We start from the raw sequence: 9,225 nt of genomic DNA, 5'->3' as shown, positions 1-9,225 counted from the left end.
TTTTGAATGAATTGATAAATAAATGCATTTTCCTTTTAAATTTATTGTGAGTAAAAAACAGAGTATAAAGAAATAAATGTTAATACATGAAGTATACTATGTTTGAAAGCAATGTAAAGCATCAAACTTGTCTTCAAGGAAATTAATACTGAATTGAGTCAATGAGACACATAATGGGGATATATGAGCATTATATGAGGAGCTCAGGGAAGGGAGAGATTTGAGGTGGTGAATATGGTAAGCTCCAAGAGAGATGAGTCATTTAGTCTGAGTGGTGAAGGACTGGTAGGATTTGGGTGAAAGCAGAAGTGTGCAGAATCCCAGGATGCAGAGTCATATGCACCAAGGGAAGAGTTGGGTTCTGAGGACACTGAATAGATTCATTTGATTTAGGCAGAGTATGGGGAATAGAGAGAATTGAGGACTCAAGGCACATCTTGGTTTTTCAGTCAGTTGATTTTAATTGCCGCATTGGGGCCCGGAGGTCTCCAAGGTCATACTTGGTAAACAATTTTCCCCTGACTCCTCTTAAGGAGGCCTTGGCAATGCTCCTGAGGCAGGATTGCTGCTGAGCCTAAGGGTCAGGAGGTGGTTTGGTAAGACACCAGTTCCTCCACGGCTGAGTTGGTTAGGGTGAGTGAGCGAAGGTGCCTGGGGGAGGAGGCTCCTGCCTGGTGGGCAATGGGCCTTGGGCAGCTTTGCCCTGCCCAGGGAGGGAGCCTATGTAACCATCGCTTCTCCAGGACAGGAGCCCTGGGTAAGTACTGACTGGATGGGCCACTCTGATTTCATAGTTAAAAATCCAGAACCTCCTCCTTCACTCAGACAGAGGATGAAATTTTCTGGCTTGAATGTGGCTCTATTATAGTCAGAAAATATCATTAAATTAGTAGACTGGCATGAAGAATATGAAGAATATAGTACTACATGCTGTTGAAAATAATTTAAACATGATTTCTGATTTCAATAAGTGTGTTATTTTTAGAAGTCATGCATAGAAATATTTCATTGGGCAATTAGTGCGGGATTCCTTTGTGTAGCATCCCCAGTTTGAGTACATAGAGCTATTAAATTCATGCAAGAACATATTTTATCACTGATAGAGTCTTTCTCTGCCACTTACTCACCCATCCATTCACTCAACTGAATACAGCATGTCAAACATTTCTTTTTTTTCTCTCCAACTGCATAAACTTAGGGAAATAAGTTTATTTATGTAAAGTGTGAAGCTTAAAATCATTTTGAAGTTTCTTCTAAATCTCAAATTCCATGATGCCAGGGCTCTAGTATGCAAAGTAAATTATAGGCCTCAGTGCCAAGAGACAAAGAATAGAGCAATGGTCAGAGCTGTTGAAGATAAATCCCGGAAGACTTCTTGAAGAACTAGATGACAGAAGGGAATCTATCCTATTTGGAGACAATGTTCTGTGTGGGAATCAGAGTTAAAACAAGCTACTTGTTAATTCAGTCTTTGTTAATTAAGCTTACTGAACTCAAACCGGAGTTTTCTGGTCTTATACTGCGAAATGTGGATTATTATTAAGTATTTTATAGAAGCGTCTTAAAGATCACCCTAAAGCCTCATGGGGTATGATGAGATACTGTGTGATTCCTCAGGTGAGAGGAACAGGGTCAGGTGTGTCTGCAGAAGAGGAGGATGTGATGGAGGATGAGTGGAAGGAAGGATGTTTTGGTGCCTAGTAAGTTTTGATAGTGGGTTTAATCTTCCAAAAACTAATAAGAGAGCTACACATGCAGGTGTAATAAAAGGGTGAAATTAGACTCAAATTTAAGGATGAATGTTCTACCAATGAAGGTGTTTCGGAAGGAGTTTGTAGAACCTCCTCCTTCACTCAGACAGAGGATGAAATTTTCTGGCTTGAATGTGGCTCTATTATAGTCAGACAATATCATTAAATTAGTAGACTGGCATGAAGAATATGAAGAATATAGTACTACGTGCTGTTGAAAATAATTTAAACATGATTTCTGATTTCAATAAGTGTGTTATTTTTAGAGGTCATGCATAGACACACAGATGTACACACAGACACAGACACGCAGAGATGAGCACGGACCAGGCATAGTGGTTCATGCCTATAATCCCATTGCTTTGGGAGGCTGAGGCAGCAGGACTGCTTGACCCCAGGAGTTCAAGACCAGTTTGGGCAACATAGGGAGACCCAGTCTCTACAAAAAATACAAAAAGTTACCCAGACCTGGTGGTGTATGCCTGTAGACCCAGCTTACTCAGGAGGCTTGGTGGGGAGGATCACTAGTGCCACTGCAGTCCAGCCTGGATGATGGAGTGAGACCCCCGTCTCAAAAAAAATGCAAAAAAACAAAACCCAGAGAGATGAGCACAACCATTGGTCTTTGTAATGCAGAAATTTAACAGTATCAAATATGCACATGAAATGCAGGAATGCTTTATGTGTGCCAAAGGGATAAAAATAGGGGTTAAATTTTAAAAAGATAAGATTAGAAAACTATCAGGGTTGGATGCAGTGCTCGAAACCACCCAACAAATCTTTCAGTTAATGCAGGAACATTTTCACATCATCCTGAAAAGTCAACTTTCACCCTCTGAATGAGCAGGAAGCTTTCGAGTGATGGGAATATCACATTTCCAGGCAGCCTAGTTTTAGACTGCTTCATTTTATTCACTTTTTTTTTTTAATATTGAGCCACAATCTGTTCTCTTGTAAGTTTCGCCTGTTGGTCCTAGTTTTGACCTTTGTAGACGAGCAATGCAAGTTCACGACATTCTCCACATGAGATCTTTCAACTTGCGTACAAGCCATCAGGCTTGCCTTTGAGACTTCTATTTTCTGATCTAAAAACTCAATTAAAATGCCTAATTTGATAAATATGCTATTCACAATTACCCTGAATTGAGCATTATGTATTGTATACATCTAAATATGTCTCTGTACCTCGTATATATGTACAATTATTATGTGTCAATTAAAATAAAATATAAAACACCTATTTCTCATGCAGGGTGTTTGCAGATGACTTATTGGTTTTATTGTCCTTTGATCCTATGATTTTTGTCAAAGTTTTAATCCAAGTCTAATGCCAAGAACATGCCAAATACTCAAAATTCTGTCTGACCAGTGCAGAGTGTGGGCAATGTATATATTTTTTAAATGTGAGGTTGTGCAGGGACCATCTGGGAACACCTAGGGAAGGCTGAGATGAAAATGAGTCAGTAGGGACCACTTACATCAGCCTAACGTCGTTATCTTTCTTCACTGAAATGACAGATTTGGGAAACAGGAAAGGATATGGACGTGTTGAAGCTATCACCTTCACTTGAGGAATATAGAACCCAGCAAAGCTTGCACAGCATGGTTGTTTCCTTCAATATTTGGAGACCATCCGTGCGAAGGGGGTTTGTGCTTATTCTGGGTGCTCCCCTGATGAGACCTTCCCCACTTCTCAGCAATATGCACTGAGACCCTCTACATAAGGCTGAATGCTGCCCAATATCCAAGCTGGTCTGATCAGGACTTGCATTATGGTCAAACCCTCCTGGGTTATGAGACATAGGACTAGGAAGCTGCTCTGATCACGACTTGCATTACGGTCAAACCCTCCTGGGCTATGAGACATAGGACTAGGAAGCTGCTCTGATCACGACTTGCATTACGGTCAAACCCTCCTGGGTTATGAGACATAGGACTAGGAAGCTGGTCTGATCAGGACTTGCATTATGGTCAAACCCTCCTGGGCTATGAGACATAGGACTAGGAAGCTGGTCTGATCAGGACTTGCATTATGGTCAAACCCTCCTGGGCTATGAGACATAGGACTAGGAAGCTGGTCTGATCAGGACTTGCATTATGGTCAAACCCTCCTGGGTTATGAGACATAGGACTAGGAAGCTGCTCTGATCACGACTTGCATTACGGTCAAACCCTCCTGGGCTATGAGACATAGGACTAGGAAGCTGGTCTGATCAGGACTTGCATTATGGTCAAACCCTCCTGGGTTATGAGACATAGGACTAGGAAGCTGGTCTGATCAGGACTTGCATTATGGTCAAACCCTCCTGGGTTATGAGACATAGGACTAGGAATATGTCTGAAGTCCAACGTTGGTGTCACGTGAGGAGTAACTTGCATCTGCTGTTGAAAGAGAAAAAGAGCTCCCAGGGAGTTTGTAAGAAGAGTTTTTGTTTTTGTGATTACAAGATACGGGCATGAAGCAGACCCCAGCAACTGGGCCCAGAGGGAGGATAGAGAAAAACTCCATGAGGGATTGGGGTGGTCTCAGAACTGCAGCAGCTGGTCCCTGAGTGTAGACCTGTGGTGAGTGCAGGGAGGGCACGCTGAGCCCTGAGGAACGTAGGGAGTCACTAGCCTCAGGGAGCGTGAGGTTTAACGCAGCGTTTCAGGTTGGCATGGCACGGATGTTGCGGTTCTGGAGATCAGCCTATTCTCAGCAGGACCCAGGGAGTTAGGAAGCAGGATATTTCCCCCAAAGAAGGAGCTCACAAGCAGGCAGGCAAGTCCCAAGGCCTTGGTTAGGCAGAAGAAAACCAATAGGATGGAGCGGAGATAGAAAAAGGTTTAACCTAGACACTGTGTACACATTGGGACTCTCTCCTGATGCACCAGATTCTAGATAAAAGGCACCAGACCCCAGGGAAGCAGCACTACCTCCACATCCCGCTTTCCAAATAAGAATGAAACCGCAGCAAGATGTCATGCATTTCTAAGGACCTGTCAAAGAGCTGGTGCAGGTGAGTGCCTGCATGCTCCAGGGACTTAATGATCAAGCACTTTTATGTGCTAGTCATTATTCTAGGCACTGGAATTGTAATTGTCAACAAGACAGACCCAGCTCTGCTCTCTGGGGGCTCTAGGGTGGTGGGATAGGGAAATAATTCAATCAGAAATTAAGTTGAATGTGGTAAATTGTATATGGGAAAGTACAATGCACCATAGGATCATAGAGCAAGGACTTATCTCAGGCGAGAGAAGTCAGAGAATACCTCTTAGAGAAGACTTTCTTAACCTTAGCACAATCGACATGTTTGGGCCAGATAATTCTGTGTGTGTCATCAAGTGGGAGGGCTGTCCTGTGCATCGTGTCCCGTGCATCGTGTCCCGTGCATTGTGTCCCGTGCATCGTGTCCCGTGCATCGTGTCCCATGCATTGTGGGATGTTTAGCAGCACTGCTGGCCTCAAAGCACTGAATGCCAGTTGGATCAGTGAAAAATGTCTACAGACATTGTCAAATGTCCCCTAAGGGGTAAAATTGTCCCGGGTTGAGAGCTGCTGTTTCAGGTAAAGTGCCCTGGAAGCTGTGACTTAAATCAAGTGGGATGTAGAGGCTGATGACCAGTTTTCTGGTTTTGTAAACTGTAGAGTTTGTTGGCACCCTTCCCCTGGCACACAGGGGGCAAGGCAGATTTTTAGGGGGAGGATGATGAGTTCGGTATTGGACATGCTGAGTTTCTGGTGCCCAGGACTCATCCAAGAAGAGATGATCAACAAGGAGGTGGAGTTTTAACAGGCAGGTTTTGTTTTTAACAGGCAGGTGTGGTGAGGCCAGCAGATTGGGAGATGAGTGGCATTTAAAAGGTGGTTTGTTACTCACAGTTCCCGAAAGGAGGGGGCATGATGGACTGTGCAGGGCCATACGGTGAGGCACACAGATAGGAGGCAGAGAAGCAAGGAAGCCATGGACAAGAGCCTTTGCTGTGGTTCCTCTAGGAAGGAATTGGTGAGGCAGGGGATGCTGGCCTCTGATGGCCTGGTTGAATAATCTCAGCACACTCTGGGATATAAAGGCGGTCCCTTCCTGTCTGCTTCTTGGCCCTGTGGTGATTAGCACAGGTCGACAGTGGCCCACGGTGTGAGAGCCCAGTAAAGATACTGTGAATTTTTGGTTGGGGTGTGGGTCTGGTTGATTGGTTTGCATATGAGAGCTGTGCTTTCAGGCTAGCACTATCCCTAGGAATTGGCAGTCCTGGGAGAGGCATCCCTCTGGGGTCAGCAAAGCCTCAAAACATCAGAGCATCAGAAATACAGAAAATTAAAAGGCATACAGATGAACTATAGAAAATCAAAAGGTTAATACAGATGAACTATAGAAAATAAAAAGGTTAATACAGGTGAACTATAGAAGTCTGAAGTTCGGGAGACAGATTAGAGGTAAAGAGACACACTCGGGTGTTAGCAACACAGTGACTGTGTGATTCAAGCTCTGGGGAGGATGGCATTTCCAGGAAGAATCTGTAGATGCCAAGAGAAGAGGGTCTGGGATGGAACCCAGAAAAGGAACCCAAGCATGTAAGAGATGCAGAGAAAGAGGAAGACATCAGGGAGGGAAGGGAAGAAGTTTTTTTGTAGAAAAGGGCAGCAGTCAACACATAAAATGCTAGGACAAAGACGAAGCCTGAAAATGTCCACTGTGTTTTCTTATAAAATGTGATGAGGGCAGCATCTACATAGCAGTGGGCTCAATAGTGAGTGTGAGGGGAGGTCGCGGAAACACCAAGCACAGGCAATTCTTTCAATACACTTGTCTCTGAAGGGGAGGAAAGAGATGGGGCAGTAACAAAACAGGGAATGGGGTGAGAGGAGATGTTTTTAATTGGAAAGACTTGACCATCGATCATTTCTCTTGAGCAACAGCCACTAAAGAGGGAAAAGTTAAAGGTGTACTGGCAAAACTGAATTATTCTTTTAAGCAGAATTTATTAATCTGATTTTAGTCATACAGACTCTACAAAATTGCACGCTTCCGGAATTGGGTACATGGGATGGATAGATAATGAGTTAGGGATATTAGCAAGGCAATGTTTGACATGATGGATCGGGGATTACAAGTACAAGGCACATAAAGATGGAAGCAGGGGGCAGGCAGAAATAAAGGGACACCAGACCATGGATGAGGAAATGGGGCAGGGGCTTCACTACACCAGCTCTTGGTTTGAGATTCTGTATAGGGGATCATCAGATGGTGCAAGGGGCTGTGAGGAAATGACCTTTAGGTGTCTTTCCAAACTGGAGCGGTGAGGTCTTATATTATGATTTGTATCTAGTCTGAGCTGCATTTGGTGAAATTCAGCAGCCCGTGTGCACTGCTGACTGGTGTTTTGTTTTTAATCAGTGTCCTCTCATGTAATCTTTGTCTTCCGTGTCTTTAGTGAATGTCTGTCAAGTTTGCAGTTTTGGTCTCTTCCAATCTATCCAGCGGACGTTTTGAAGCTAAGTTCAGTTTTCCCAGTTCCACCCTATCTTATTATCTTATCTACTATGGTGGCTATTTATTGCTTTAAGGATTCTTGTTTCATTGTAGTGAAATCCTTTTGGATTACTGTCCTATCATTCGTCATGTTAATTGTATTTCTAAGCTTTTGTTCAATTGGAAAGATACTAAATGTATCTGTATGTCACTGTAAAACTCATCGATAAAAATATAGATCAGGAAGGGTTAGAAACTTCGTGCTGCTAAACAAGAAGCAGGCCGGGCGCGGTGGCTCACGCCTGTCATCCCCGCACTTCCGGAGGCCGAGGCGGGCGGATCACGAGGTCAGGAGATCGAGACCATCCTGGCTAACACGGTGAAACCCCGTCTCTACTCAAAATACAAAAAATTAGCCAGGCGTGGTGGCAGGTGCCTGTAGTCCCAGCTACTCGGGAGGCTGAGGCAGGAGAATGGCGTGAACCCGGGAGGCGGAGCTTGCAGTGAGCAGAGATGGCACCACTGCACTCCAGCCTGGGCGACAGAGCAAGACTCCGTCTCAAATAAACAAACAAACAAACAAACAAAAACAAGAAGCATTGCCAATGTATTAATGTCTTCATGTTGCATGGGAAACAAATCTTTCTGGAACATTTATGTGCATTGAATATGGCGCCAGCTTTAGGAACGTGTTCATTCATTCATTCAATAATATTTGCTGAGAACATTTTATTCACCAGGTTCTGCACTGGAAGATAAGGATACAACGCTAAGTAAAAGACTCACTTGCATGGAACTTGAAGATTACTGATACAGACAGACAAGTGTTAAAAGTATATGTAACATATTCTTTGTAGCTTACAGAATGTATCGCATCCTTTAATCCCAATCCAAATCCTTTGAAATAAATTATTTTCTCTGTTTTATAGGTAAGTAAACTGAGACTCACGGAAACAAAATTTCCCAGAATAGATGTCACAGCTGGTCAGCAGTAGAGTTGATCTGTAGGGACCGATATGAATGGGAAAGCCATTGTGGTCTGCTATGGTGGTCATTCAAAAAATGGCTTTGATGTATCAGTTAAGCTACATATGAATTACCTCTTTGCTATTGTTAATCCACAGTTTATTCATCTTTTCCACAAGGGCATCAAGGGTGGTGTCCAAATGCCTTACTTGAGTCATTGATCTAGCATTGATCCATTGATGATGATCTTCAGTCCAGTAAACCTAACAAAAAGAGGACAGAGTTAATTTGGCAAAAATTGTTCATATAGAGCATATTCTAGGCTCCTTTTCCCTTTTTTGCTTTCTGACATACTTTCTTATAATCCTACTTAGACTTTTTGTCATAAGAAATGTGAACTTTAACGTAGAGCAAATTTTTATGCATATCTCACTTTCACAGTTTATCAAAATATGTTGGTAATCTCAGGTTTTTTAGAAGAAATAAATTTTGATGAGATTTGAAGGGATAACCTCATGTTTCACTCAATGAAATTTATTCAAAATCTACTATGTGCCCTGAATGAAAATATTAATTTAGCACTTCGTGTGTAGCATAAAGAAAGACACTACTTTTTTTTTTTCTTTTTCTTTTTTTGAGTACAGTGGCACAATCTTGGCTGACTGCAACCTCCGACTCCCAGGTTCAAGCAATTCTCCTGCCTCAGCCTCCTGAGCAGCTGGGATTACAGGTGCCCATCACCAAGCCTGGCTACTTTTTTGTTTTGTTTTGTATTTTTAATAGAGACAGTGTTTCTTCATGTTAGCCAGGCTGGTCTCAAACTCCTGACCTCAGGTGATCCACCCACCTCCACCTCCCAAAGTGCTGGGATTACAGACGTGAACCACCGCGCCCCACTGAAAGACACTAATATTTATTTTACGTTCATTATGTTAGCTACCACTAAGGAGCTCACAGCTCAGAGAGGGACAAAGACATACAAAAAGAATTCCAGCGAGTGTGACAAGTGCAGAAAGAAACTGTACAAAGAGGGTTGGGCTAGAGAGGAGGAAACA

The sequence above is a fragment of the Pan troglodytes genome, chromosome 4, assembly GCF_028858775.2.
Source record: "Pan troglodytes isolate AG18354 chromosome 4, NHGRI_mPanTro3-v2.0_pri, whole genome shotgun sequence".
Lineage (NCBI taxonomy): Eukaryota > Metazoa > Chordata > Mammalia > Primates > Hominidae > Pan > Pan troglodytes.
This window is presented reverse-complemented; position numbering follows the sequence as displayed.